Genomic DNA, 7,007 nt, shown 5'->3' with positions numbered 1-7,007 from the left:
ACGTGTAACTGAAATAATGAGACATGAAGAAAGATGCAACATAATAATAGTAAGATACAATTGAAATTTAGATTCCTTTTTGAAAGTTGGAGATGATAAAGATCAAAGTAAAAGATGATGCTTTGGATTTATCTCTCTTAAATCCACCTTGTAACTGATAAGGCCAATTTATACATGGATAACGATAGGTTTTTAGCTTTCAAATTGGATAATTATGGCTTACAATATGGGAAAAATAGGAAGAAATTGCCTCACTGAGTATTTTATGTAAATTACATATAAAGAAGGCAAAAAGAAATAAAAAATGCATTAAAGGATGAAGGATCATGCCTCTAGTTACGTTTGGTTGCAGATGAAGTTGTAAAGGAGTCATGCTGCGTCTGGATGGAGGTCCTAGAATTGGCAATCGCTTCTATTGAAAACAGCGGGAGGATGAAAAACCAAAGGACACGACCGTGAGTGGTTGAAATGTTGGTAAGTGCTTTGATCACTGGCGAATGAAATTACAAAGGGCACAACCGCAAGCTATTGAAAGGTCAAAGACGCGTGGCAATTGCATAATTAGTCCTAAATTAAAAGAATTAAAATAAAAGGATCAAGAGACCTAGGCAAATAGGCTGTTAGGTTTGTACTGTGCGAAAACTATAAATGAAACATTATGGAACCTCATTTAGATGATCCAATTCCACATCAAAAAGCTATGTGGCAAAGGGCAGAGTTTGAGCTCCTCCTTTTTTGTTTTATGTTTTCTATCGAGATGTTTTGTATTAACTCTATAAATTTTTTTTACACTTCTAGTCAAGATAGGGAGTAGCCTAACTGAGAGGGATTTTCTCTTTTAAATTTAGTTATTTATTTTTCTGTTGAACATGAGGTTTTGTTTATGTGAATTTATGTTTATACTTATATTTAGCTCTCTTAATATATCTATCTTATTATATAGATCACCATTATATGGTATGTTTGTGGGTAGATTGATGAACTACGAGTTGGCAAAAAAAATGAATAAGAGATGAAGAACTTACCTAAATCCTAAGATATGGATGCAGATAATAGAATTAAGAATAATTTAGAAGTTGTGATGGCTTAAATCATAACTTCATATTCTAAATAGTGCCATTTGAGTTAGGCGGAAACCAATTCAATACTAGTTAAACATGCTCTAATATACTGAAAGATAATTTAGACACTTGATGAATGATTATCACTATAAATAAAGGGAAAATAAATAATTAAGTTAGAATAAGATGTCCCAATAGGTAGATCTTGATCCTAAGAGATTGATTGGTTTACCGTTTTTATCAAAGGACACTTGTGAATATTACTTTTTTTGTTTTTTAAAAAAAGCCACCAAATCAATCAAAAGAATTTTTTAAATGGACAACTTCATACTTCAATAAATATAATTGCACATAATACATGATCAATTGCAAATGTAAGTATTTTCGTATATATTATTTATACTTATTTTTTAAAAAAAGTATTAATTACATATTTTAAAAAACAACATTTTGCATACATAAAAAATAAAAAAAAACACACAACTTTAGTCAAAGAATGCACATATGAAATATTTATTATAGGAAAATGAGATTTGATGAGGATCAACATGTGGATGTCTAAAATTGATATTAATAAATCCCAGCATTGACTATTTTTTTAATGCATGGAGAATGAAATTTGATTTGATGAGGAAAGCTAAGGCAATAGATTACACCACAAAAAAATGCTTAATAAATGATGCTATAAAGAATAATATCCTGAAAATATAAACTAAAATTGCCAAAAGATTAATATTGTCCGTGTGTCAACGCCAAAGTAAAAATGGAGCTGACATGGCTTGCTAATATGATGACACGTGTGCTTAGGGCGTCTTGATTATCTGGGTAACAAGTCCAATTGCAATTGTTCTTCCTAGTGCTCTTAGAGACACCCTTCCAAGAGTTTTACAGTTGGAGGATTCTACCACACAGACTGGCTCTTGTAAAATTACCTGAAATCAGAGACAACTAAATTTACTCCATGTTTGTGTGGCGTCTGGGACTATAAAGAAGGAGGAATTGTGAGAGAAAGAGAGATTGTTAGGACAGCTTTTTTGTTTATTTACCTCAACTACTGCACTCTGCTTTGCAATGAGACAGCGAGGGAACTTTTTTGTCATCTCCCCAGTCTTTGGATCAAGTACTGACAATATTTTGAAACTTTGGCAGGCTCTTTGGCGTGGTGTATATGAAACTCTACCTGCACAAGTAAGAAATTAAAAAAAAAAAATTGAATTTTTCCTTTGTCTCTTCCATAAAATAAGCAACAAGCGAGATCTTACACAGCTCCTACCTGCGATCCTACCAATATGGGATTGGCACCTTCCAAAACAAGCACCTTCAACTCCAAATGACTTGCAACTGCAACAGGAAAATCAGGATGGCATAATACTCCTCCTGACATTACATGACTTGCACCTACACCATTCAATGTGACGGCTACATTATCTCCAGCTCTTGCAATAGTGCAAGCATTAGAATCACGCTCCAATGTGCGAACCGTCCCCAAAACAGCCGAAGGCATAACCAAGACCTACAATTTCAAACAGTTGAAAAGAAATAAATATTTTTGACAACAAGAAGACATGCATGCATACCTATTCAACTGAGCATAACCAGACATGAAGGGTAAAATGGTACATAGGAGATTATTTTTGACAAGGACAAGAGCAATTCCTATTCCAGGTGCGGACATAAGATGGTACTTGAGGTTGGTACGAAGTAGGAGGGAGGGAGGTCAATCGAGAACAAAAAATTATGCTTTAAAACTAAGAATGGCTGCGAAAGACCCCCAGAGAACAAGTTTCAGAAAAGTTCAGCTTCAAAACACTTAAGTTTGGAGAATAACTCATTTGACTTTTCAATTGACAATCTATAGAGCGTCTATAATAACACTGGCCCATCATGTACCTTTGATCCGATCCGAAGAGCTCCGGCTTCTAATTTACCACAGGCAGAGAGCTGTCCAAGCTGAGGTGATTTGATAATATCACATATTGGCATTAATAGAGGCTTTGATAATTCTCTAGTTGGAGGTTGGAGCGAATCAATAGCTTCTAACAGATAGGGTCCTTTATACCTGTTGAAAATCAAGACAAGCATATATAACTATAAGGAGAGAAAGTGGGGAGAGGAAATGAGGGCCAATCAATATATGGTGTCAAAAGGCTCAATAATAATGTAAACAACACTAGCCCTCAACCCCTATTTATTTTTAGACGATAAAAGAATTTATTAGTCAGATGAAAGAGCAATAGGAAAGTGCAAAAACAGAGGACAAGAGATCCTCCCCAAACAAACGAAAACAACCTTGGCTTGTCCAATCCCTTTCCCCACAAAGAAACACACAAATATCTTAACCATAGTAATGAGACGACTTACCAGGTCTTGAGACGAACATCAGAAGGAGATGACAATAAATTTTGATTTTCTATGACACTCAAGGCAATCCATGATACCGAAGAGTCTTTAAAACCACATCTCCGGAGAAACACTCCCAATTGCTGTCTAATTAACTCAAATCGATCTTTAGAGTATCCCACAGCATCCATCTTATTTATTGCAACAATAACCTAGTCAACACCAAAACTTCTGATAAGCTGTGCATGCTCCTTTGTTTGTCCTTTGTCACTATCCATTCCCGCTTCATACGCACCAATTGATGCATCAACAACAAGAATTGCAGCATCAGCTTGTGTTGCCCCAGAAATCATGTTTGGAACAAAATCTTTATGGCCGGGGGAGTCAAGCACAACAACATTATATTTCTTAGTGTCTAAATATGCCACAGCAACTGTCATAGTTAATCCCCTTTCCCTTTCTTCAGAACTTTCATCCAGTGCCCAAGCATAAGCGAAGGATCCTTTACCCTGATTGAAAGGGAAAAAAGTAGGGTGATGGAATTAGTGCATGAACACAACACATTAAGTTTTAGAAGCACTATCAAAAAAAGAGATTACCTGCAATTTGGACTCCTTTTCATATTTGTGCATTTCTTTCGGAGTAATTCGTCCCAACAAATGTAATAGTCTACCTGAGAGCGTTGACTTCCCAGAATCAACATGACCAACCTAAAATCAACAAATTGGAAAATTTAGAGAAAATAATTATTGGAATTTTTTTTTACTGAACATAAGATAGAAGAAATTATTGGCTTACAACTGCAAGATTAAGCTGTGTCAATGTATCTTCACCTTGTTGAGGGAGCATCCATTCTTCTGGTTTGTAAGGTAGTTGTGGATGAGATCCTTTAGAAATAGTATTATCTGACTTTCCAGTTCTTACATCAAGAGAACTACTTTGAGGCCTGACATCTTTGCTAGAAGAACAATAAATTTTACCACCACTGTCCCCGACTTTCAGCAGTGTAGACAAACTATCCGACAATTCTTCACTGGATTGCATATCAATTTTGCGATCATTGGATGACTTGATTTTACTCATTTTACCTTTGCCTTTTGCAGAAGATGCTGGTAAGCTGCCTGAAGTTTTATTACTTGTTTCTAGAACAAAAGCTACGTCCTTAGAAAGCTTGCTCTTGGCATAACTATCCTGCCTGCCCTTCTGAACCAAAGATGATGAGTTGACAGAACTTTCACCATTTGACTGTGCTTTCAGTTCATTACTCTGTATAATGCTTGATGAAACGTAAGAACTTTTTGTGTCAGTAACTGTGCCTGCAAGCATGACAGAAACAAGATCAATACATGTTGGTGCGCAAGGAATTAAGATTTGAAGTTAACATTTATATGAAACCTACTTTGCAATTCCATTTATCATTTTCTCCAATTTTCGTTTCTTTTATTTCATTTTTTTTGGGCAAAAGTCACAGAGCTAAAATCGCAGCTTAAAGATCCAGATGAAAGAGTTGGACCGCAACAAAAGTTCAGGTTCAGGCTGGTTTCTTTTCCTTTTAGAAGAACAATGTTGAACATTTTTATTGCAAGAATTAAAAAGAGAGGAAAAAAAATTATTTACTATCTCAAATTGTATCTGATACGTGATTTCATAAGCAGCCACAATTGCAAAAGACATGTTTACCTATTAAATCCTTTTAAGACCCAATAGGACCACATTTCTATAACTATCAATCCATCATACTACCTTCTCATTGCAAAGGATATAGAACACAAACACCTTTAACATCTTCCCATACAATTTCTAGAAGATGTAGTAAAACAAAATTTCCAAAAAGTATTAAAAATAACAGTTTTTTTATAGTTTACAGGTCTCTTCATATTAGAAACAATTTTATTTGATGTATGATTAGGCACTAAATGTTTGTCTTTTTTACTAGATCTAACCCCTCAATTTTCATCTTAGTGTCTCTTAACTTTGAAGAACATTGCAAATCATTTTTTATTATTACTTGATATTTAATAAAAAAAGAATATATTACTAAAAAGAAAAGAAATATATCTGCAGGGGAAAAGAATATTTTTTAACATGAAAGTAAGCTCAAACTGGAAGTACTACTCCTTTAGCTAAGTGAGACAATATACTCAATAGACTAAGATGGGGAGAAAATTTTTCCATCTATTTTAGTGTTTTATAAGTTTTGGACCCTGGGGAGTAGAAAGAACTAAATGCAAACCAGGGGATGAAGAAGGGGGAGGGTGAGATGGATAGTGATAAATAGAGTGCAAAAAATATCCTTGTCACACGAAATACAAACTAAGTCACATCTTGTATTACATTATCATTAAATAACCAACCTGTTTTGTTATTCTCAGAAGCTCCTGCATTAACTAAAGGATAACGCACAACACCACAAATATCACATATATTCATGTCCTCCTCATTATCATAAGTGCAAATAGAGCATCTCCAAAATCCTTTAGCCTCTTGCTTTTTATTAGTTTCTGGTCCTCCTGCTATCAAAAAGTAGTAGTAAGCTGGTTTGTGCAAAGAACAAGACCTGACAACATTCCTATCTTCCTGAGAAGCTCAATGACCCAGGCAGAGGACAACATATGGAGAGGCCAAAATGAAAAGGAAAAAAAAAAAAAAAAAGCACCAAATGGTGGGGTTACAATTAATTTTATCATTTTTACAAATAAAAAAGGGAAAAATACAAACATTAATCCCTCTAGTTTTATCAGCTTTCCTTTTAATCCTTGTAATTTGTTTTCAGTCCTTATAATCCATGTAATTTAACATTGTTAAGGATTCAAGGAACAAACAACACCCAATCTTGTTGAATTTATATTGACAGAAAATACTTAAAAAAAAATTATAGGGATTAAAAGCAAAATTTGATGAAAATATAAGAACTAATGATTATATTTTTCTTAAAAAACCAAATTTATTAACCAAAAAAAAAAAAAACCTGTAACATGGGGGGAAGCATGGTGCTTGCCCACCTTGTATCCATTAGAGAAAGGTGAATATAGATTTAGGTCTCGTAAAAGAGAGAAAAAATTCAAATGTGATATTGTTTAAGAATTGTTTCTTTTATGTCACTCATTAGATGACGTCCACAACATTTTGGACGAAATATAAGAGGTGAAGGTAAACAATTACCAACAAATGCTTTAAAGATCAAAGAAGGTTCGGTCAAAGCAAGATATAAAGAAATCACTAGTCCAGAAAACCAACATGTAGAGATGTAAACGAAGTGAAATACACTAACCATATTCTTTTATTTTGACATCATAATCATAGTCTTCATAGTCATCGTAATCATCATAATCAAGTCTGTAATTCACCTTACGTGACATGCTGCCAATACAACTGGTTGAATAGAGAATTCAGATTATTAGAAATGCAGTGCCTGCAAACATTGAAACTGTGCTTAAAAATTTGAAGCAGACGGGGAAATGTTTGTTATTTATCTGATATCTCTGTACTGTAATAGTAATGTTTAATTGTGACTTTTGTAGATATAACTTATGTTGTAGAACCAAACAAAACCGACAATCAAACATTTATTATGTTTTGCTTTGTCGTCAATTTATTATATTTGTC

At 34.0% G+C, this 7,007-nt stretch overlaps 1 pseudogene; it reads right to left on the bottom strand.

The window, feature by feature from the left end:
- Positions 1–1,864: 1,864 nt before the first annotated feature.
- LOC129286185 (uncharacterized) lies at positions 1,865–6,760 on the bottom strand (annotated as a pseudogene).
- Between the last annotated feature and the right edge of the window lie 247 nt (positions 6,761–7,007).

The sequence above is a fragment of the Prosopis cineraria genome, unplaced genomic scaffold (genome assembly GCF_029017545.1).
Source record: "Prosopis cineraria cultivar Desert tree isolate PC_DT_omini unplaced genomic scaffold, ASM2901754v1 PC11, whole genome shotgun sequence".
Lineage (NCBI taxonomy): Eukaryota > Viridiplantae > Streptophyta > Magnoliopsida > Fabales > Fabaceae > Prosopis > Prosopis cineraria.
This window is presented reverse-complemented; position numbering and strand designations above follow the sequence as displayed.